The sequence below is a fragment of the Vicugna pacos genome, chromosome 16, assembly GCF_048564905.1.
Source record: "Vicugna pacos chromosome 16, VicPac4, whole genome shotgun sequence".
Classification (NCBI taxonomy): domain Eukaryota; kingdom Metazoa; phylum Chordata; class Mammalia; order Artiodactyla; family Camelidae; genus Vicugna; species Vicugna pacos.
In genome coordinates this window covers 18382370-18406266 of record NC_133002.1, presented here as the reverse complement: position 1 = coordinate 18406266, position 23897 = coordinate 18382370, and the positions used below count along the sequence as shown (strand labels likewise).

General features: G+C 56.7%; 2 long non-coding RNA genes across 3 annotated transcripts; one reads left to right on the top strand and one right to left on the bottom strand.

Annotated features, from left to right (window-relative positions):
• The first annotated feature begins 3508 nt into the window (after window positions 1-3508).
• LOC140686055 (uncharacterized) lies at window positions 3509-4510 on the top strand. Its single transcript, XR_012059497.1, has 2 exons — window positions 3509-3766; window positions 3859-4510. It is a non-coding gene; the product is annotated as an uncharacterized lncRNA (long non-coding RNA).
• A 13692-nt stretch (window positions 4511-18202) lies between these two features.
• LOC140686054 (uncharacterized) lies at window positions 18203-20435 on the bottom strand. Of its 2 annotated transcripts, none has more exons than XR_012059494.1 (2): window positions 18419-20435; window positions 18203-18337 (listed from the first exon to the last, which is right to left on the bottom strand). It is a non-coding gene; the product is annotated as an uncharacterized lncRNA (long non-coding RNA). The 2 variants fall into 2 exon arrangements; XR_012059495.1 differs by having other exon boundaries at window positions 19256-20435.
• Between the last annotated feature and the right edge of the window lie 3462 nt (window positions 20436-23897).

Genomic DNA, 23897 nt, shown 5'->3' with positions numbered 1-23897 from the left:
TCCCCTGCCTCAGTTTACCTACCTGTTAAAACACAGCTGGGCTACAGAGTGCACAGCTCACGGTGTAATGGTCACATGGAGTGGTTAACGCACGTGTGCTCCTCCATGTCATTATGGCCTCCGTTGATCCAGGAGGGGAGCAGGAGGCCCTCACCCTCAAGGTGCACATAGTCCCGCCAAGGAAGGAGACTCAAAGACCAGCTCATGCGGCCAGGACATGACCCCCAGACCCCGGTCTTCCAGTCACAGAGAACTGTGTCTCAGGATGCGTTATACGGGTGAGGAAGGCTCGGAGAAGTTAGACAGGGCATGGGGAGAAAACCTGGAGTATCAGCAGGAAGCTGCCCCGCCCAAGGCTGGAGGCACAGAAGAGAAAGAGAAGGGCACTGGAACCTCGCGGTGGGGGTGTCTGTGGGGAGCTGGAACCACAGAAGAGCAGCAGCTGCTGCTAGAGGAGCCTCCCCCCACCCCACCATGAGCTTCCCCACCCTCCAAGCTCTAGCGCTGTCACACCCACCAGCAACCTGAGGGTAAGGTGTGTCAGGAGAGGAGGCTTCATGGCAGGCATGGGTGGGGCCACACGGGCTTTCAGCAGGGCCTGACCCACCACAGGTACTCAAAGAAATGGGCTGGACAGTGAATGGGCGATAAACCAGGTATGAAAGGAAGATGGGAGGCAGAGAGTGAGCCCTTAACCTCAGATCTCAGGCCCTGAATGCCAGGTTGGGTTTGGCTTAAACCCAAAGGCTGGCATATCCCCAGATCTTCTCTCTTGAGCCTAAATTGAAAAGAAATAAGATTTTTAGCCCTGAAGCATCAAGACCCTTGAGTACTCCCAGTTCTGTCCTGAGCTAGACAGGTCAGTGGCTCCCACTTTCCAGACAAGGAGACTGAGTGGCTGGACCAAATGACAGGGTGGCCTGCCCAAGATGTCACCACTGGGGCAGCACAGATGCAGTTAGGGGCGAGTGGACCCCGAGCTTCCAGAGGCAGAAGAATTGCTGTGAGCTGCCAGCAACTTGGGAACGCGAGAGAGCTATGAAATGCCTGTAATTTTTCAGTCCCGACTCCTTTGGTGGCAACAGTTACCACATTCCCCCTTGATGGAGCAGAGATAAGCAGAAACTCTGATGGCATCTGGGTGCACCCCAGGACACATGAGTGACCCTCACTAAGGGACTGCCCACACAAGTCCTACAGGACCCAGGCAAGCAGAAGGAGACCAGAGTCAGAGGGGGACACTCTTCCGCTCCAGATTTCCAAACCACAGGCTCAGTGTTGTCAGAGCTTTGATTTCTTAAGAGAGGCTAAAAATCTGGATTTTTTTACGGGAAAAAAAATTCTCAGATTTTAAAGTGTTAGCCACTAATTCAAAACTTTAAAACCCTCATGAGAGCTCTCTGAAGGCCAGACTGAATGTGTCCAAAGGCTGGACCAGGTCTGTTGTCTCTGCCAGCTCTTAGACAACTTCCTCAACTGTGGCCACCTCAGGGCCTTTGCACTTACTGCTCCCCAGCCTGGGAGGCTCTTCCTTCAGACACTTCATCGTGTTCAGGTGTCCACTCAGTGGTATCTCCTCCAAGAGACCACCCCTGACCTTTGACTTCCATTTCCCTGCATTCTTTTTCCCACAGAGCCTGCCTCACCCTGGCATTTCACTGTGTCTATTCCCCAGGGTTACGAACACAGAATACCCAGAATCCTGAGGTGTTCACAGGGCAGATGAGCTGGCTCCCAACCAAGCCCCACCCACACAGCCTTAGTGGGTGACACCACTGGAGGCCTCAGGTCCCCCCACACAGTGAAGGAGGGGGTTCCCTCTGCCAGGCAGGGGGACAGACTCATGGATCAGTCTGACACTTAGCAGAGTCTGGGGAGAATAACCACCACAGTCCCAACCACGCAGGAGCTGGTAGGCAGGCAGGGTCGGGGGCCGGGCTCGTGCAGGTGGGGGTCCTTCCCAGCCGCCTGGGGGTGTCAGCCAGGCTGGGGAAGCTCAGGCAGCGGGCAGACGCAGGATGTTGCTGCCTCTCTTTGGAAGAGGAAGGGGAGAGCAGATACCCCATCCTTGGCCCCTGAGCATCCAGGGTCATGTCCCCGGCGTGTTTTGGCCCCTCCAAGCCATGACATTTCCTGGATGCTTCCGATTGGAGATGAAAAATTCAACTCAGGCTGACATTCTGCTGCAGAATCTACGCGGGCCTGCTTTCACAGGAAGCATCACGTCCTGCCCCCGTTTTCGAGGAAAGTCGATGTCCCAGGAAGATGGGCTGTAAGTGTCCTGTAGCTTTGCTTCCTCTGCGGTGAGGCCCCCCCAAGACGCGAGGTGACAGAGCAGAGTTGGGACCTGGGCGTCCCGGGGGCCTGGGGTCGGATGTCAGTGCGGCTCCTTCTCGCTCGGCCACAGCCCGTTCCCCTGTGGGCCTCGACTTCCCTGCCTGTGCCCTGCTTCCTCAGAGCCCTGAGCCCTGGTGCAGCCCCCAGTGACGACAGAAGAAGGAGCAAAGAGCAGCCTAGTCGGGGCATGGAAGGAGGGCTCATGCCTGAAGGGAAGACACGCAGCTCAGACCACTGAGAGGAGTAGCATGCTTCCCTGAGCCCAGTGGGGCCTGTGTCATGAAGGCCATTGCTGAGGTCTCGGCCAGCAAATAAACAAGCCCTTCAAACACCAGGGACTCCCCTCCAAGGTCTCTGCACAAAAGAACTGAGTCGGGTGTTCGCACAAAACGGCTCGTGAGTGTTGACAGCAACACTGCTCACGACGGTCCACCCACAGATGATGGGGCAACAAAAGGAGTGTGTGTGCACATGGTAGTACATTACTCTGCCACAAAAAAGGAATGGAGTTCTGACCAGGCTACAAGGTGGACGAACCCAGAGGTCGCCACGCCAAGTGAGATACCCAGACACAAGAGGACAAAGGCCACGATCCCGCAGGAGCGCCCAGTACAGGCGAATTCAGACAGGAAGCAGCACGGAGGGGTTAGGGAATGGTTGCTTGCGGGTACCGGGTTTGCCTGTTGCAGAAAAAAATGTGTTACAGCTCAGTTGTGACAGCAACCTGGATCCGGCCAAGAGACCAAGCAACGCTCGGACAGTTGGAGGAGTTGGAGAACTCAGGTTTATTACACCAGCAGACCCAAAAAAGCTACCATTCCAAGCTCTGGACCCCAGCAGCAGGTTTACACAGGCTTTTATAGGCTGCCAGTTTACACTGCGCAAAATCGTATGCAAATGAGGTATAACAAAAGTCGACTAATTAGGAACAAGCTTTGTAGAAATAGCCCAATCACCAGTGAGAGAAATAACCAATCAGGAGTGAGCTCCATGCAAATGAAGTGCTACAAATGGACCAATCAGAAGTTAGGGAAATGAACCAATCAGGAGTGAAGGAAATAACCAATCAGGAGAGAATGAAATAACTAATCAGGAGTGAGCTCAGGGAACCAACGGAATTTTAGGGGTAAGTAAGCCATTTCCGAGGCAAAAAGTGAGAGAGAGCGCCTCTGGGCCAGGGAACCGGATGGTGCCGGCATGAGAGTGGTGGTCCTGCCGGTCTTTTTATGGGGCTTCCCGCCTCATGCCCTTTTGGAGGTGACAAAGGTCTGGAACCAGAGAGAGGAGACGTTAGCACAGCGCTGTGAATTCACTCACTGCTGCCGAACTGCCGGCTTCGAAGCGGGTGATCTTATGTCAAGTGACAAGTTACCTCAGTAAAGACGGGGTCCGCGGGGCCACTGCAGGAACAGCGGCTGACAGCCAGCAGGTGCCTGTGCAAAGATGTCGCCTGCCCCTGCCTGCTGTGTTACCTCGGGCATGTTCCTTCCCTCTCTGCATCACTGCTTCTCCACTTGACAGGGGAGGACAGTGAGGATGCGGGAGTAGACGGCGCATGTGTGGAGAGCAGGCCTGCAGCCACTAAGCCACCACAGTCGCCCGTCCCACGAGAACCTGCGTGGCGTTCTCGGTCCCTCTTCCCGCGAGAACCTGCGGGACATCCTCCATCCCTATTTCCGCGAGAGCCTGCTTGACCTCTACGATGGCTCTTCCCGCGAGACAGTACATGACGTCCACGATCACTCTTCCCGCGAGAACCTGCACTGCCACTAGCGGGGGCCACAGCATCCGAGCCTGGCCGTCTTGGGTGGGCGAGGCTGCTGGCTGTCCCAGACCACGTTGGAGCCATGGCCCTCCCCAACCCCCATGGGGCCGAGGGCTGAGCCACAGCGGCGATTCCTCGTGTGTCCTCCCAGGCCTTGCGCGTCCACCTGGAAGGGACTGGACACCAGTCATCTGCGGAGTTTCTGGTCCCAGAATCTCCCCTTTCCTAGAACCTGAGGGAAGGCGACGGACCCAAAAGACTAAGAGAGCAGGAGGCGGACGCTGGGTCAGCAGCAGAGATTAAGCAGCAGGCGAGGGTTCGAATCCCAGCTCTCCCTCTGCCCAGCCCACCACCGTCTCCCCATCTGTCAACATAGATAGTAATTGTAATAATTGTAACTGCTCTGTAGAGTGCGGTGAGGCTTGCATCCTGACGCTGGAACGGGCTCCACAGGTGTGGGTCACACTATTCCTCAGGTGGAGACAGAGAGTCTGGCTGGAGTGTGGAAAGGGGGCCGCAGAGGAGCTGCTCCATCCCAGGTAGATTAGCTGTGCTGAGCCTGGGTGCCCCCAAGAGCAGAAACTCAGGCTGGCAGGGCAGAGAGGGGCAGCCAGGAAGGATGGGGGCTGGGAGGGGAGGCGGACCCTCTCACAGTCAGCTCGCTTGCGCACTCGAGCTCACACACACAAAACACAGAGCTGCCCGGAGGGGCGGGTGGTGTGGCCTGTGCCAGGGGCAGATTCAGCCCTACCAACCACGCTTTATAAATTTTGCATCATCTCAGCTATGAATAGCTTCCTCCGCAGCAAGACAGACAGTTCAAAGGGAAGAGAAGGGCCTGCGGCGGGGAGGGGGGAGACGAGATGCATCCGAACCCCTGCCTGGGCTCTGGAGACAATGGGGGGTGTGGGGAGACCAGGGTGTCAGAAGAGGGGAAGGGGCAGTCCAGCGGGTGAGGCCCCTCGGAGACCAGTGGCCCCATGAAGCCTTCCAGGATTAGCCCAGGAGGCTGCAACAAGGGGCCCATGTGGAGACTCTGCCCTACGCACCCCACCCCACCCCACCCCCGTGGGGCTGCAAGGGCACTTCTCAGACAGGTACACTGTGGCCTGGGGAGGCCACCCTCCACCAAAAGCCACACACACTGGCCTGGGCCTCAGGGAAACACATGAAGTGGTCCAGGCGAGCTGACGGGGGTGGTGAGTGGACCCACCAGAGCAGGGCTGGCCAGGGCCTGAGGAGTGGGGTCCAGCGGGTATGGGCCAGGGCGACTTCCACCAGCCAGTTCGTGGCTGAGTGGCCTTGGAAAAGACACAAAAACACCTTGCTGTGCCTCAGTTTCCCCAATAATAAATGTGTCATAATAAAAGTACCCACCCCACAGGGGGTGGTTAAAGTGCAGCCTCTGAGCCTCCAGCCCAGGGTTCAAGCCCAGCCCTGCTGCTCACCAGCTGTGGGACTGACCCCCTGAAGAACAGCCGACGATGGGTGTGAGAGGGTGAGGGAGGTGTGCACGGCGTTTAGAACAAGTCAGAGCCGTGTGAGTGTTCGTTGCCGCTGTCAGCGTTTTGGTCAGTGAAACATGAAGGGGCCTCATCACAGTCACCACTGGACAGCCCCACTGGCCACCAGGAGGTCACCCCGAAGGGTCCGAGGCACACATCCTGTCCCCACCAGGCTGGTGCCGGCTGAGGCCAGGGAGCTCAGTGAGGGGATGCTCAGACCTGGCACTGACCCTAGTGGGTGAGTCCCCTCCAGCAGGGCTGGGGTGACTGGGCCATGTCCCCTGGGGCTCTGCGGGCACCACACCCACAGTCACCGCCCAGGTTCCCGGTTCAGGGACCTCAGCCCACGTCCTTGACCCTCACCTGGGCAAGCTGGTTTATAAACTGAGGAGGACACCACCTCCTTGTCTGTTTCCAGCACTGCGTCTGGGCCAGTTATTACTACAATCGTGGTGGCCAGCTTCCCCAAGCGTCGCACATGCCAGACGCTGTTTAAATGCTTGGTGTATCTTAACCAGTGCTCCTCTGCAGCCAGTGCCATGAGCATCCTGTGTGACGGGTGGAGCCGTGACAGGGGCAGGGGGCCTCATGCCCTTCCCTCCACCATCGCTTCGGGTCCCGGCTCTTCATTCAAGCCCCAGGCAGCCAGGGGGACCAGCTCCCTCCCCAGGCCTCTGTTTCCTCAGCAGCAATGGGTCTGAGGTGAAGAGAGAGACAGCAGGTCCCACCCCAGCCCCTCCACTTGCTGGCTGGCCAAGTCCTCGCCTCCTCTCCCCTCTGCAGGATGGGCCAGGCACCAGCTCCTGCCCCAGGACTGAGTGAGGCAACGAGCACGGAGCTTTTCGCGCAGCACCTGGTGCCCGATGAGAGCCAGCAGATGGGCATCGCCTCTGAGACCCCCTCCTCGCCTGCAACCGGCCGGGGGACGGAGGCTCCAGACAGAGGCCCCTCTGAGCAGATGGCTCTGGGGCTGGTTCTTCCTCACAGCCTCTCGTCTGCCAGCGCCCTGCTGGCCAGGTCAGAGGAGGCCCCAAGGAAGCAAAGATCTTGGAGGGGGGACCTCCCCAAAGAGAAAGATGGCTTCACTGGCCTCTCAGAGCCCCAGAGCCCCACCTCCCCAGTGGCTGCTGGCCACAGGCCCTGGAGCCTGGAGGTTCAGATCTAGGACTTCAGTCTCGGCTGCTGGGCCTGACCCTGGGCCTCTGCCTCCAGCTCTGGGACCGGTTGCTGCTCCTCTCAGAGGCCAGTGGCCCCATCCTGCAAAGCTGGTGTGGGAGCCTGGGGCCATGACATAGGCAGAGCAGCTGGCTGGCCCATGTCCCAGCCTCCGAGGCTGGGCAGCTTGAGGGGCCGCCTCTGGACTCTGTGACCTCAGGCAAGCACTTCACCTTTCTGTGCCTCAGTTTCCTCATCTGAAAAACAGGCTTGTGGGATGTTGTTGTGAGCAGTCAGACGGAGAGAGCAGGGCAGCAACCAGCAAGTAATACTGGAGCCATTACTGCCACCACCACCACCAGCCTGGTCCCTCCCTCCAAGATGCCAGCCGCCTCTCCCCAGAGTGAACCCTCCCTCTTTCCCTTCCCAGCATGACTGACACAACAAACACAGCAGGAAGGAAGGGAAGGTTGTCAGCTGGTGGGAGAGGCCAGGGGCAAAGCCAGGCTGAGCAGGGGCACGCAGCTCCCTGAGCAGGGCCAGGCTGTGGCCCAAGGGTGAGCCTCCTGGAGACCCTCTTGCTGCCTGACTTTGGAGGCTCTGAGCGGATGGGCCCAGCCTCCTGCCCAAGCCCCCAGTTCCTGCCTCCCTGGCACACGTACGCCTGTGTGTTGGGACCTGAGGTCAATGGCTTGCCTGCTCAATCAGTGAGGTCAAGGCCAGTCGGCCCAGGACTGGGTTCACAAAGCCAGACACATGGGCACTCCAGTCCCAGATGGGCCTCAGGCTGACCAGAGCTGACAAGATCATCACACACACCTGTGGTAAACAGTGAGGGCAAAATCAGCACTGTTGGGTAGAGAAAGCCCCTTGGAGTTTTTTCCCCACGCCCCACCTCCATGACCTCACTTCTGGTAGGTCAAACCTCCTACTGGCTTCTAACACCCGGGGCATCCCCCCATCTGCCTGCGTCTGCCTCTTCCGTCAAACTGAGCGCTTCTGTACGGCAGAAACTGAGTTCGATTTCTCTTTGTGGCCCCAGCAACATCCAGCATAAGGCCTAGGCGCTGACAACGTGTTCACTGAGCGAACACATGATGGCTTTTCACCAAGTGTAACCTGCAAATGTGGCCACAAGTTCTCTGCAGGACCTCCATCAGAGGGAATCTACCTCCTGTTGCTTTGAATCCTGTGATTTGCACTGCCAGTCAGATAGGCAGAGGTGACTCGGGGCCCCTTCTAAGACTAGGTTTCCCGAGGGCAGCAGCCTTCTGCCTCTGTATGGACCAGCCTGCTGAAGGCTCAGAGGCATCTTGGACGCAGGGCCCAGCTACCCGAGCTGAGTTTGCAGACAGTGAGCAAGCCCAGTGGAGAACAGCTGAGCTCAACCCAAATCACCAACCCAAAGGTGGTGAGTGAAAAAAAAGCGCTGTTGTTCTGTGCCTCCTGAGGTGGCAGGCAGGCACGGAGGTCTCCAAGGAGCAGAGTCACAGATCAGAGGATGGGGGTGGGGGAGCCGTGGGCTGGCCGAGCCGGATCGGCCCCGGAACCAGCCTCACCTGCAGGGAACTGGCGAGAAGCACGTGGGGCAGCCCACCTGGGCCCAGACCTTGCACTGCACCACTCAGTGCCCTCTCCCTCTTGGACAGGGGCCGGCGCGCGGCCACCGCAAGGTTCACTGCAGGCTGGGGTGGAAAGTGCTCAGAACAGAACCAGCCTCACATGTGCTCATGTCTCTGAGTACTGGCCTTGGGCGGTGGCTGGGTTCACGCCCACTCCACGAGGCTGTGCTCCAATACCATTCTGTAGGTGAGGAAACTGAGGCACAGGGCGGTGCAGCAACTGGCTCAAGGTCCAACTGCCACCCAGAAGTGGGGCCAGGATTGGAGCTGAGCCCTCATGCCAGGGCCCACGTGCTTCCCCAGCCCAGGCAGGTGGGCCCTGGCATCAGGTGCTCCTTCAGTTCCCAGCTCTGCCCCCAACACGGCATGGTCTTGGCCATGTCACCACCCTCCGAGCTCATCGCCCCACCTGACTTGCTCGGAAGGCCTGGCCAGCTGGACGCCTCTGCCCACCACCTCGCCCGTTCATCCTCCCTGACGGCACAGACCAACGCTGGCCTCTCAGCTCACAGCCAGCGAGCTAAAAATACACCAAACGATATTTCCATTGACTTTCCCTGACTTACGGGCCAGGCCTGCGGCTGCTTCCAGCTCTGACCCCAGAGCCCTCAGAGGAGGAGGCACGGGCTCTGGGGGAGCCAGACCAGGCCACACCCCAACCCTGTCCAGCCCAGGGAACAGCCTTGCCTTTCTCACCTGTGAAATGGGCTAGCGTCACTCCTCCCTGGGGGCCCACGTGATGTTCCCCTGGGACACGAGTGTAACCGGCTGTGGGGCAACGGCAGGGTAATGTCAGCAGAGGACAGGGGACATCTGGAACTGTGCTGTATGTCAATGCCTCCGTGCTCCAGGCAGGGCCCTCAGCTGGAGAGACCTGAAGGGAGGTCAGAACATTTAGCCAAAGCTGGAAACCAGAGCCAGAGGGTCCTTGGAGATGCCAGAAAGGAGGCTGCATTTCCCACAGCCTTGAGGTGGGACCGAAGGTCTGAGAAGCCAAGCTGTGAGCCCAGCGCACCTGCCGACTCACAGTCTCACCAACTCCCCTCCTGGGAAAGAAACCGGAAGTGTTCCCGGAAATGCCTCTCCCCCATCCCCGCCCTCACGCACACTGGGACCCTCACCTGCTTACAGCTGCTGTCCCAGGCAGACCTCTGGTTGCCCTCTCAGCTGTCTCCCTTCTCCCCAGATAACCGAACCCAGACTTATTCAAGCTGAGCTTTCCATTACAGTAGCCCTCAGCCACATGTAGCGATTTAAATGTAAATTAATTAAAACTAAATTTAATAAAAATCCAGTTCCCCAGTCTCACCAGCTTATACAGTTCAGGGGCTCAATAGCCACCTGTGGCTAGTGGAAACACCATACTGGGCAGCACAGATCTAGAACATCTCCAGCATCGCAGAAAGGGCTCAGCTCTAGATGATGAATCCTGATTGGTCTAGACCACTCCCAGAATCCCACTCCCCATTGCAGTGGTTGGTCTGTGGTTGTCACGTTACTTTACTGAACAGGGAGACATCAGAGAAGGCTGAGAAGGATGATCCTTCTGGTACAATGGGACAGATGTGGGAGAAAAACACTTCACACACTGGTTACCCGCCCTGCCTCCAGCCTTTGCAGGCTGTAGTGTTAGGACGTGAAGGCTGGAGCTGAGGCAGCCTTCTTGCAGCTATAAGGCAATAAGCCTAAGAACAAAAGCTCACACACTGCAGGAGGCAAAACAGAAGGGTGGGAGGAGACTGGGACTCCACTGAGCTGTGGAGCCTCTGAACTTTGCTTTATATGAGATAATTGAGTGTGTTTATTATTCAAGCCACTGATCGATTATTCAGGTAGTTGGGGCTGTCTGTCCCCTGCAGCTGACTTCTTTCTAACTGATAAACTATGAAACAATACCTGCATTCGACTTCCAGGTCTCTGAGTAAGCTGTTCCCTCCAAGTGAAATGATCCTCTTGTCATCTCTTTCTCAATTCCATTCACATTTTAAGGCCCAGACCGAGGGGCACCTTCTCTTAACATTCCCCACAAAGCCAGGAGTGACCACCTCATCCTGTCACCCCAGCTTGGTCCCTGTCTTCCAGCACTTGCCACCAGTCACTGGCAGAGTGAGGACAGGGTCGATACCCATCTTCACAGAGCTGTACCCCCAGACCCTGCTAAAGTGCCTGGTAAGTAACAGGCACTCAGTTAATATTTGGTGAATAAAAACACAGATGCCTTATTTTAGCAGCTCCGCCATGCCCCTACACATGGTGTAAGTTTACACTGAAGCTTGTGAGGTGGAGTGAACTCCACAGCAGGCTCTCTACCCCCACCTCACACCTCACACCACACACCCAAATACATTCCTTAAGAGTCAAACACAGAAGCAAAGAGCTGATATATTTTTTTATTTCTTTAAAATTCTGAGAGGAGCCCATTGATGGATGAATGGACCAACAAAATATGGTATCTGCATAAAACAGAATATTACTCAGCCTTAAAAAGGAAGCAAATCCTGGCACCTGCTACAACGTGGGTGGATCCTGAGGACATTTTGCTCAGTGAAATTAAGCCAGTCACAAAAAATGCATTTATTCTATGAAGCACCCAGAGTAGTCACACTCGCAGAGACAGAAAGTAGAATGGTGGCTGCCTGGTAGGGGGTTGTCTAATGGGGACGGAGTTCTGGAGCCTGCTGCACAACAACGTGGACGTAGTTAACAGTAATGACCTGCACGCTCCAGACGGTTACGATGGGGCATGCTATGTGACGTGTATTTTATCACAACTGAAAATCTTTAGCTGGTATGTGGAACACAGACATACAAAGCGGTAGAGTGCCGTGTCCGACGTGACCACAGTGCCAGCGGGACCCCCGCGGGCCCACCGCCGTCTGAAGGACAGAGCACCCCAGTCCCCTTAAAGCCCTGGAGACCCGCCTGATTTCATCCCACCCCTCAGAAGAAGCTGCGCTCAGGACGCTGTGTTCAGCACATCCTTGCTTGCCTCATGGTTCTGCCGGGCATGGCCCTAAACAATGTACGGTGCAGCTGTGTTCAGTTGTAGCCTCTGTGTAAACGAAGTAGATAAACCACATGCTCTCTGTCCTGCGACTTCTTGTTCCCCGGTCATTTTGGAGTGGGCATTTTTATTACTATTACTTGTTAAACCTGCATAGACTCTCTCAGTGTGTCTCATAGATTTCACAGTTAAAAATAAACACATGCAGCGCTAAATGTAAAGACTGAAGTCCTTAAAAAAACCAATATAGGTGACTATTTTTATAATCTTCAGATGAGGAAGGACTTTCCAAGCATAACACCAAAGACAGAAGTCACCAAAGACTAGGCTGACATGTTGAATGACAAAACAGTTTAAAACGTCCGTGGATAAAAAATGCCCTAAGTGAGTCAGAAAGGCAAAACACAACCTGTGAAAAGTGCTAACAACGTCAGACAGAAGAGACGAACGTCGCCACTGCACGAAGGGCTCCTCCAAATCAGGTGAGAAACGGACAAACCCACTCCCACACCGCTGGTCCTGACGTAACCTGGTGCCACGGTTTACGAAGGCAATACCTACTGATATATGTCGAAAGCCGAAGAGAAGTTTACACCCTTTAGCCCAGTAACCCCACTTTTAGGAACTTTTGCCTTAGGGATAACCAGAGATGTGCACCAAAATCCATGCGCGAGGCGTCCTTCACAATCATGTCTAGAACTAGGGAGAAATGAGAGTGCCCTAGTTGTTAAACAACAGAGGAGGGTTTGAATTATCGAAACCACGGAAACCAGGGAACTATCGGTAACACAGTTGTTAACTTAAAAACCAGGTTACATGCTGCTAGACGGCTGATTAGGACACAAAATGGCACGGTCACTCTGGAACACAGCTCAACAGTTTCTCCTAGAGTCGGACATCTGCCACACAACCCGGCAACTCCACCCTTAGGTATTTACCCAAGAGAGGTGAGAACACGACCACACAAAGCCTGACACAAACGTGTGCGACAGCCTGTCCGCCGCAGCCCAAGCTGGGAAGCGGCCCGACATCCGCCCTGGTGAGTGGCGCACGCGGACCGTGGAGGGCTACTGGTCAATGAAAAGCAGCAGACGCACGGGCAAATCTCAAAAGCGTTCCATTAAGTGAAGGGAGCTATATGTAAAAGGCTACGTACCTGGCGGCTCCGGCCGGCTCCAGGCAGCATCTGTCCCCTGTCTCCATCACCCCAGCATGTGAATGAAATTAGCAAAGCTCACTCTGGCTCAGAGTCCGCGGCCCAAACAGGTCAGGTGGCCCTAACCTGGGGGGTCTTCAGGGGACGCGCATGGTCTCTGGCATCGTACCCCAAATGCCATCGCCCTGTCCTTCCCCGACAGGCAAAGGCTCTGGGCCTGAGACCCAGCAGTGACCCTCAGGGGACCAGGTGCCCCGGGGTGAATGTCAGAGCAAAGGTGTGGCCTTCCCAGCTTTGCTCCCAATGGAGTCGAGCATCCAGCCGAGAAAGAGGCCCCACTGATGAGGCAGAATCGCTCCTTGAGGAGCAGTTGGGGTAGAGTGACTGGCACATAGGCCAGAGCCCGCTAGGTTCTAACGGAGGCCTAATTCCCACAAAATCCGTGCTGGCCCTGAAGCCTCAGCGACTTCGAACAGGGTGAACTCGCCATGGGGCCTTCACACATCTTGGAGACAGGGAAGTGGGCCAAGACGGTGAGGAAACTCACTCCAGATACGGCCAAGGGGGAAAATGAGGCGGGGAAGAAAGAGGAGCCCCTAAAGCATGGGGAGCGTCAGGCAGACACCGGAGACGTATTCCACAACACAGGCTGTGGCTGCCTTTGGGAACTTAGCAAAAAGAAGGTGAGGGCAAGCTGTCTCAGACTCACGGACGGGCACACTTCATGTCAGGGGTCCCAGAAGGCGGGTCTAAACACCGATGGCTCCCAGCGTGAGCAGAGGGCGGGGTGACACGTCAGCTGGACGACTTCCCAGTACAAAGCTCATGAGCAATCCAAAACAATAATGGCAAGAACTCCAAGACTACCATCAGGGCACCTTCGGAGGGCCCTCCCAGAACACACGCTCAGACAACCAAGACAACCTGAGAAACACCACCCTGGGTCTAATGGGGAGCACCAGACACAAAGAACTCACGGCCCTTTGTACAGTCGAAACCAGATGTGGCCATCGCCACACCAGACACAGCTGCTTGAGGGGCGGTGGGGAGACCACATGAAAAACAGAATACGCTTGCCGACTGCCTTGGAGCTAATGTCTGAGAGTAAAAGGATGTTAATTCAAGTCAGATGCTGCAGGAAGAGGACTGTAGAAGTTTCAGCATCACTCATAGACAAAAGGAGAGAGGACCAAAGTACCGTGTACAATATTAGCAAGAAAGTCACAGTTGGAACAAAACATGCACCTTTCCTAAGTTCCAAAACAATGAAGTTGAGCAAGAAAACAACCACACCGAAAGACAAGTTGTTTAAAAGCCCTGCATAGGCGGTGTAAGTGCGGCAGACAGAGCTGAGGCGCCGACTGCAGGGTCATAGCTCCCCCATTAGCACAAGACAGATTTCCAGGTTGGCTAAGAAAGGAAATGCCAATGCTGTGCTTTAAACCTCTTGGGAGTGACGGCAAACGCCAGGTGGGGGAGAGGCTGCGCTGTCTCCGTTGACCAGTAGCGGCGGGGCGCAGGTGTGGGGCAGCTCGGGTCTGTTCCAAGCACAGAGGGGCGCTGAGGCTCCTCTGCCCTGTGACCACCCAGTGGCCAGTTCAGACCATCGCTGTCCTGTGGAAACGACTTTGTGGTCAGGGCCCACTGGGTGGGATTCTCTTCTCCAAGAGGTGTTGCTGGAGGTCACGGACTGGCACCCAGACAGAGGACTGAGTTAGCGGGGACCTGGACGATGTGCAGGCTCCTGGCCTCCAGCACTGGGCCTCTGAGGCGTCAGGGCCCCACAGTGTTGTGCACCAGCCCCACAGGCCCTGAGCTCCACGTCTGCCACGTCCCAGGTTCCCCAGAGGGACAAAGACCACACTTCCCAACGAGACCAATATCCAAGAACTTGTTTCACAACCTCTACCAACGATAAATCATATTTTGTAATGGTTACATACAGGGGAGAGACCTTCACAATCAATTGTGTGTAATTACCACAAAATACCTTAGAATCCGTGCTTCTTTAATCCCTACTTGGTCACCATTTGAAGACAAACCTAACTTAGAACATGCTTCGAGGGACAAGGAAGCACACATCTGCCTTTCCTTTATAAACCACACCACCAGCCAAGCCCAGAGGAGGGCAACTCTCCCTGCAAGGAAACATGTCAGCTAACAAATGAGGCAGGAAGGGTAGAATGAGGGTATCACCAGTCTGCAAGCACTAATCAGTCAGCACAGAGAATCAGCCGCTGCTAACACCGCACAGACGGCAGGACACCATGCCTCCCTCCGGGGGAATGCAGAGCTCCCTCGCTAGTGCTCTTGACAAAAAAAAATAGTCCCACCTGAATCAGATCAGGTCTCTAGACCCAGCTCCCAACTTACAGGAAATACAGAGACTGCCGGGAACTCCATGGATCTAGCAACCCAGTTTCCCCGACAAGTAAATTACAAGGAAGAAAACACCGGGGGGCCTTCAGGTGAAGACACTTGGGAGACACATCACGTGGTGTGACCTGGGCACCTCATTCAGATCCCAATTCAAACCATATTTTGTCCATTTTGACATTTATGAGACAATTCTAACTTTGAACAGACTGGGTATTTGCTTATATTAAGGAATGATTTTTACGTGTGAAGCATTAAACAACGATCCTGTCATTGTTTGGCTTTCAAGTCATCACCTGTCAGACGTACACTCTGAAACCCTGGGTGGAAGCGCACGACGACGGGAGTGAACGGGATGCCGGCCCCGACGTGGGGGTGCCAGTCATGGCTGGCACTGTGCTGAGCACCTGGACGCGCAGCACGCAGCCTGATTGTGCACATGAAGGAATCTCTCATAAGAAAAGGTTTATGCACGTATATTTTTGCACAATAAAAATTTATGTATAGAAAAAAAGCTGGAAGGATGTAAATCAAAATGCTAGCTGTACACCTTCAACTCACACAATGTTATGTGTCAGTTCTGCCTCAGTGAAAATAAATTCTAAAAAATGTTGGCCATGAATAATTCTGGCAGATGGGGTGACAGGTAAGTTTTCTTTTTAGACTGCTGAGTATTTTCTAAAGTTTCTACAGTGAACGCCCAGCAGTTTGAAAATCTGGGAAAGAAAGATGAAAACACACTGGCCCCTCCTCCCCCGGGGGCCAAGGTTTCTCCAGGCTCTGCAGGTGAGCTGGCGATGTGGCACAACCCAGCCAGGGGCCGTTCGGCTGGACAAGCGCAGCCCTTACAGGCAAACGTGCCCACTTCTCTTCTGGGAACCGTGCCTGGGAAACCACCCACACCTGCACCAACGGCCAAGCTGCCTGCTCAAGGATGTCCATCTCAGGGTCGTGCCTGGGGTGACAGCCCAGCATCAGAGGCCACGTCCAGCAGCAGGGCTTGTCCCAGTGAGGAAGGCGCGTCCTGGCAAGGGACTAACTGCCGGGCAGCCACCAACACAGGGGTTACTGGGCAGCTGGCCTCAGCTCACCTGCTCTTGTGCACATCTCACGGATTCCCGTTTTGCAAACACATCTGGAAAATGCATGCAACCTTACTGGCCTCGTAGGACACCTGTGAGATGACCCCGACCCCTCATGGAGAAATCTGCTTGCTCTAAGTTCCTCCAGAAACCCTCAGGGGACTGATGGTCCCTTAAATCCAGCTGGCTCCAGGCCCTGTGCCTCTCATAGTCCCAGCCTGGCCTTGTCCTCTGTACCCATTCCATCTGCCTGCCTGGACGGACCCCGGCAGACACCCCCTCCCAGGCTGCGGTGTGTGACACTCCAGGGGAATGTGGACAAGCGTGGGCTTCTTTGCTAGGGGCTCCCACCACAGGACCCTCCTCCTGGCCCCACATCTCCCTCCCCAAACCCTGAGTCCAGGAAGGCTCACCGAATCCTAACCTCCCCTGCACCACGCACCCCGCCCAGGGAGCCCCTTTCCTCCCACCAAATCCTAAGCAAATTTTCTTTAACAGAGACCACTGTCTCTCAAGAAAGAATTTTGTTCCAGCTTTAGAGTAGTAGCTCGTCCATCTTATCTGTGGCGGGAATTCTGCAACTTCTTTCCCCCCACCCCCCACCCCCCACCACACAGCCCTGGTGTCTAGCTGGGCACCTGGCTGCCTGACAGACTACATTTCCCAGCCTTCCTTGCAGCACGGTGACCATGTGACAAAACAAGGTGCCAGGACATGAGCCAACGATGCCTGTGTCCTCGCAGGGGAAGTGCCCATCCTGCCGCCCAGAACGCGGGCTTGGTGCCAGAACCGTCTTGGCTCCGTGGACGAAGGTGTTGAACAGCCAGGGCAGAGGGACCCTGGGCCTGGCTCCATGAATCTGCTGTTTTGCTACAGACTACTGACCCTCAAACCATTACAGCAGAGAGAAAATCATTTATCTGGCTTAAACCATCATTAGTTTGGTTTTGTTGTTGTTAACAAGCCACGGAACCTAGATCCTAACCAATAAACTCACCTGATTGAAATGCACCCACAGCGCCTGGTGCCAGCAGGCTGTCTGGTCAGATTCTCACGGAAGCGGAGCCTGAGGCCAGGGCTCAGGTGCGGGAGCTCCATGAAGGAGGTTCTCCCAGCAGAAACCTGCACCAGGGCCAGGAAACGAGAGGGAGGGAGAGGCCTGGCAGAGGCCTGACCCCAGGGAGCTATGGAGTGCAGCCCACCCTGAGCCTGTGCCCCTTAAGGCAAGGACCCGGCTCTCCTGCCCCGGTAGGTTGGCCGGGGGGCCCAGAGGTGCAGCTCTCACCTCCCGGCCCTCTGACTGTGGACTGCGCACACTGGGCCTGAGGGCGCCTGCGGGGGCCGGGTGTGAGGTCTCTGGGCAGGGCGCGAACACAGTGCTCCCCACCCAGGAGGAAGCCCCCACACCTGTGAGCCCCACCTTGTCGACCTCTCCACCCCCTATGCCGTGGCCCCAGATGGGATGAAAAACAACAGCCCACAGACATTCCCTGGGACCCCAGGCCAAGAGAGCTGGCAGTGCCACGACACCTGGGGTTTGGATGCCCGGGGAGCCGTGCTGGCGTTCACCTTGAGGAGGCAACAGGTCCCAGCACAGAATCAGAGAGGTGCAGCGACTTGCCCAAGGCCACACAGCTGAAGTGGAGGGACTGAGGTGGGTGGGCCAGGGGAGGGGCAACGTTACAGAAAATCCCTGGGAGAAGCAGGCCCCTGACTCTGTGCAGAGCCAGGAAAGCTGCTGGGGAGGGGGCAGTGGGGCAGGCGGATCCCTGAAATGAGTGCAGGTGTCACTTACCGAGACTGAAAACCTGACCTCTGTTAGCGCCCGCGTTCCCCACACTAATTCTCAGAGGGTCTCCCGACAGCAGACCCTGAGAAAAGGATTTAGGTGCAGGGAAATCCTGGGACATGCCCACCAGGAGGCGAGACAGGCCGCGTTCTCACCACTGTTCATCCTGGGGCGCCTGGAGCTTCAACAGCTGGGAAAGCAGAGGGCAGCGCTGGGGGTCCGGGCGGCTGCCAGGGCAGGCCGGGGCGGGGAGGCGGGGCGGGGCGGGGCGGGGCCGGGCCGGAGCACCTGCTGACCCGGTACTCTCATCCTACAAAGAGGCAAGGGGCTGTCCGTGGTCCCTGGGACCCAGGGCACAAGATCCTTCCACTCTTTCCAGCACTTTCAGTTCTAAACATAGCAGTGCCAATGTTCAGGGACTGTGCTTTCTTTATTTGAACAACTTCAGATATGAATGACGTAGGGCTTCTCATTTGGATATTGGCATCTTATCTACTCACTGGATTAACTCGCTTTGAGGGGAGGAAGGTCACTGTCTTCAAACACCTGAGAGGAGAAGAGCAGCAAAGTGGACAGACCCCACCTGGATGGAGCCAGCCCTGGGGGCCTGAGCACCCCCTCACTCACCAGCGCTTAGAGCCAGGCTGCCTGGGCTTGGACCCCAGGTGTGCCCCTCCCCAGCTGTGTGGTATTGGACAATTCCCTAGCTTCTCTGTGCCTTGGTTTCTCCATCTGCAAGATGGGAAAGGTAACAAAAGCTTCCTAGGGTGGTTGTGAAAATTCAATGCAATAACTCATGCAAAGTGCATGGAATGGTGCCTGGCACAGAATGAGTGTCCAAAACATGCTGGTCAACCCTGACTCAAGGGACAGGTCTGGTGCAGGAAGCAGACCCAGACATGGACATGGCTACCTGGTGTGACTGGGGCTGGGTAGACGGAACCCTGCAAAGGGGGTGACCAATACCTGTGGAAGTAGGTTTTGAGGGATGAGTAAGAGTTTGCCAGCAAAAAGGTGGGTAGTGAATATGTGTATTGGGGTGGGGTGGCAGTCCAGCACTCCAACCCCTTCTTAACTTGGGAGGCATCCCTCTCTGTGGGGTCCCAGGCAGGCAGTGTCTTATCTCCCACTGCAGAAGCTGAAAGGACAGACTTTGGTTTGGTCAGCAGGCCACTCCTGCCTGGGACTTTGAAGCGTAATATGTGGGTCAAGGGCCACAGTGGAGTCCCGAGAATGCTGGCCCAGACTCCCAGGTCCCTGTTGCCCCCTCAGCCCCTGAAAGTCGCCTTCTCCACTCTGTAAGCCTGAGATTGAGCCAAGAAATGCTCCCTTTACTTAGGGTGGACAGAGTCGCTTTGTGCTGCTTGCAACCAAGAATTCCGAAGGGAAGTCCTGAGATAGGACCAGAATGAGCAGGAGGTGGAAGGGAGCCACTGCACGTTGACCCTGGCCCCGGGCTCTGACCTCCTCCGCTAAGCTCTCCTCGCTGAACCACTGCAACCACACAGCAGGCAGGCCGGAGGGTAGCCTCTCTGATCCACTTCACACCAACAAGGCCGAGTCCTGAGAGAAGTGGGCTTACTGAAGTTCGCCTGTAGACAGAGGGGACTACGAAGACTCCAATGGAGGGGCAGACACCGGCCAGGCTCTGGCCTTGCTCCAGCTGGAGGCTCCAGCACCCCAAGATGGGCAGGTCTGCCCCCACCCCCATGAGAGCAGCCTGTGAAATCTCACAGTCCCAGGACAGACCTGGAGACCAAGGTTTAAAAACAAGCCCATCTCAGCCACACACGTATGTCCTGGAGGGACCACAGGGAATGAGGCTTCTGTTTATAAAGGTGACTGTGAGAATGAACTGGGGCTGAGGCATACAGCGCCTGAAGCTCACGATTCCCTCTGGGCCTGGCCCAAGGGGTGCCCAGGAATCAGAGGGACAGGTTCATTAACTGGGCACCTACTGTGTGCCAGGCCCGTGATGAGCCTCTGAACTCTCCAGCATCTCATGGAAACCACCTGCAATCTTGCAAGCATTAGTAACGCCCGTCTGCAGTAGAGGAAACTGAGTCTGAGAGGTGCTATGACATCTTTAAGGTCACACTGCCAGGGTGACAGACTCAAATCCAGAGCTGTCTGACCCAGAAGCTGGGTGGGGAGGCATGGAGCAGGGCTTTGGAGGCAAAAAGAGATGAGGACTCTCCAGAAAGCTGGGCCTGTTGTTACTGTTGTTCTCCAGGTAAATCCAGTCGCCTCTCTCCCTGCTGAAGCCCTACAAGACTTCCCTCATGCCCTGAAAATAAAGTCTAGAGTCTTTGGACAGGGTCTGCAGGGGCCCGCATGACCTGCCAACAACCCCTGGTTCTTTAAGTAGCACCAAGTGCCCTCCCACCTCAGGGCCTTTGCACAGGCTGTTCTGGGCATGCTCTCCACTCCTCACGCATGTGATTCCTAGTCCTCCTGCTGCTGCCCCTCTCCCTTACATGAGGCTGTGGTCCATCCCCCGTGACCTGTGCCCAGTGAGGGTCCCACCTCAGATGCCCTCTTTTCACTACAATGAGCACAGGTCATAATCCTCTGAGCCAGACATTTTCAAAGGGGGCAAAAATTGGCTCTTGGGGGACTGAAAAAAACAGACGTTTCAATTATTTGTGGCCCCACGTGAGAAAGTTTCATTCCTTAGTATTGTATCTCTCATTAGAGAGAAATTAATTTACTGAATTAAATTGAGTTACTTAATTGTGATCAAGTTTAATTAATTAAAATGATTTAATTAACTTGATTTAATTCAATGTTTCTCCTTAGGGAATGATAATGGGGAAAAAGTGGGAAATGCTGCTTTAAGCATTTATGAGTTTGCTTATGCTCTGCCTGGTGCCCTCTGAGCCCACAGAGGGCAGGCCAGGTGGGTCTAGGTCCTGCTATAGCTCTAGTTCTAGAATGCTGCCTGGCACACAGTAGGTGCTCAGGTAACAGCTTCCATGTGCCACGCCCTGCAGGGAATAATCCAGACAAGGCTCTGCTGGCAGTTGGGAACCATGGAGGGTTTAGGAGCCAGGAAAGGAAGACCTTCTTGGGCTGGTGCATCCTCGACCAGAGATGGCAGCTGCAGCTGCCTCCCAAGCCTGTCCCCACCCAAGTCCCACTGCCAGGCCAGCCCAGGACAGAAATAGAGCAGCCCACGGCTTCTGCAAGGCTGGAGGGGGTGGATGCAGCTAAACCCAGCCTGGCAGGTGGCCTGCTCGGGCTGGGGGCTGGGACAGGCCTCCTGCGTTACTGGGCTCACCCAGCTCTGTCTCACTGCCTGGGGGCCTCAGGCAAGGCTGGACCCTCACTGAGCCTCTGTGACCTCCAGGAGAACCTGACTGCCCTGGGCCTGAGGATAAACAAGCCAGGATAAACATAGCACAGCGGATGTATATATAGACCCTCCCACCTGGTTTCCAAAAGGATTCAAACGGCTCTCACAAGAGGCAAAGAAATGCACATTTAGAGCATGCTGGAGTTTACACAGGGCTCACACGTCACAAGCCTCGGGGAGTAGAACCAGGACGAGGAAAATCTCGGATCCCTCCAAGAAGCACGTCTGGCTGAGCATGAGCTCCCCGTCAGGTGAGGTGTGCCAGGAGAGGCCGCAGCCCTGGCGGGGGTCTGGCCAGGGAGGGATTTTGCATTGGCTAGGGCCTCCACCAGATGCTGTGTAGTCCCTGCTGGGAGAGGAGAAGACAGCTGCCTTGCCCAGCGTCAAGGACACAGCCGGGGGTAGAGCTGGTGTGGCGGCCCTTCCCGTGGCCAGAGTTACCCTGATAGGCTTAGAAGCTGGAGTGGGTGGGGGGTAAACGTCAGTCCTGCTCCCAGGACTGTGCTGACGTCCACAGTGATGCAGGTCCTCAGGGGCAGCCTGGGTGGGGCAGACCCGACGCGGTCCCAGCCTTGGTGCTCCTGGGGCTCATCACTTCCCCGAGGCAGAGTCCCCAGTCGGTACAACCAGGAGGTTGCCTTGGTCCTAGAGCCCAGGACCGGTGCCCCCAAATAAATAGAAGAGCAGTCCCCACCCCCACCCCCACCCCCAGCCTAAACCTTGGTGCAGGGCCTGGCTCTCTGGGCCCCATTGCCTTGGTTCTGGGCTCAGTCTTGGGGCCTGAAGGCACCTGCCCTGCTCCTGCCCTGTTTCCCCCATCATTACCTGACCCTCCTCCATGACAGGGTCTGAGCAAGACAGACCATCCCGGCCCTAGAAGAGCTCCCAGTATAGTAGGGGAGGTGGTCAGTGGACTACAGTGTAAACACAAATATGAAGAAAATACAAAGGAGCAAGGGGAGAGATCAGGGTGGTCAGGGAGAACTGATGGCCTCTCGGGGGTAGGGGGGGCGGTGAGCAAAGGCACCCTGATCCAGCCAGGAGGATGTCTTGGGGGAGAACGTTCTGGGCAGAGAGGACAGCTAGTGCAAAAGACCAGAAGCAGGTCTGAGCATCGTATGGCTGAAGCACAGGGAGCAAGGGTTGGGGGGAGGCGTGGGGAGGCGTGGATTGGGAGGGTGGGAGCCACCGCAGGGTTCTGAGGAGAGAAGAGGCTGGGCTGACACTTAACAGGGGAAGCTGCCTCCCCGGGTCTCCAGGAGGGAATTCGCCAAATCCTCCCTCAGAGGCCACCTCCTGCTCCCACCAGGCCTGAACGCTACATTTTTAATGCTGGAGGATGAGGAGGCTCCCAGGGCTACAATGGAAACAGGAAGTCCGAGCACCTCCGCCATTTGTCCGTCAGTCCAGAGACACTTTCGATCCCAGGTCTGGGATAGGGCCCCGCTCAACCCTGCTGCTGGGAGGGAAATGGAGACATCTGGCCCCATGCCAGTGACTGCCACCTCACAGCCCAGGGACAGGGAAGAGGGGGCCCTGCCACTCAGGGCAATGAGCATGGTAGGGGGCCCTCACTGAGGTCATGGGCTATATAAACTCAAGGGACCGAGGACTGGCGTGTGCTTTGTAAACGGCAAAGTGATGCGCACACGCGCTTCTCCCACTTGGACGCCTGGACCCCCTTTGTAAAAGCTGAAGGGTCTCCTAAACAGTAACCAAACCTGCAGACAACTGTGCGCACGGCTGCGCAGAGGAATCCACGGGCTAGAAAGTTCCAAGTAGGCCAGTGCCTGGCAAACCATAAACCGCCTTCCGAGCTGTAAAGCGCTTGGAACCCCGTGGAGGGCCTTGCAACCGGCAAATTACCTTGTGAATTGTGTTTTGGAAACAGCTCCGAGCTTTGTCAACGGCAAAATCCTTTGTAAACCGTGGAGCCCTCCGCAAACAGTAGCCGATGTGCCAGCTGTGGAGGCTGTGCACCCAGGAGAGTCCGGTCCCGTCGGGCCCCCGCGTGGAGGACCCGGCGCTCGCAGTCCGCCGGGTGGGCCCTCGGGGCCGGGCCTGGGGCTGAGCTGCGAGGGTTCCGGCCCACCCTGAGCCCCTCGCCCTCTCCGGGCGCGGGTGCGGGTGGGGCTGGGGGCGGGCCGGCGCTCCGGGCACGCGGGTCGAAGTCCGGGCTCTGTCGCCTCCTGGCGCCTGCAGAGGCGCGCCCGCGGCCGCGCCCGGGGTCGGGGCCGCCGCTCCCGCGCGCGCGGGAGGGACGGGCGAGTGCGCGTGTGCGCGCGCCTGCGCGCGGGGGGAGGGGTGTGCACGCAGGCCGACCCGAGCACGCGCGTGCCCGCGCGCGCCTGGCGGGACTCGCTCCCTCGTCCGTCCCTCCCCGTCTTCATTCATGAGTGTTTCCACTCGGCGCAGGCGGGCGCTAGCGGGATGTGGGCGCTGAGCTCACAACTGTGGCGGGTCACGTGGGCGCAGACGGAGCAGAGGGGGTCAGGACCCTGACGGGAGGCGGGGGCCTCCCCGCGGAAGCGATGCGGAGACAGAACTGGTGAGGAGGAAGCCCGGTCGGACGCGGAGGGGCGCTCCAGGCCAGGCCGCCGGCGCAGTCGATGCAGAGGCCCCAGGGGAGGATGGGCGAGGGGCACAGAAGGGCCTCGGACGTTAACTTCGGCGCCAGGGTTGCTGGGAGGCTGTCCCAGACCGAGGGCTCCCCCTTGGGGAGGAGAATCAGACCCGGCCTCTGGCTGACCT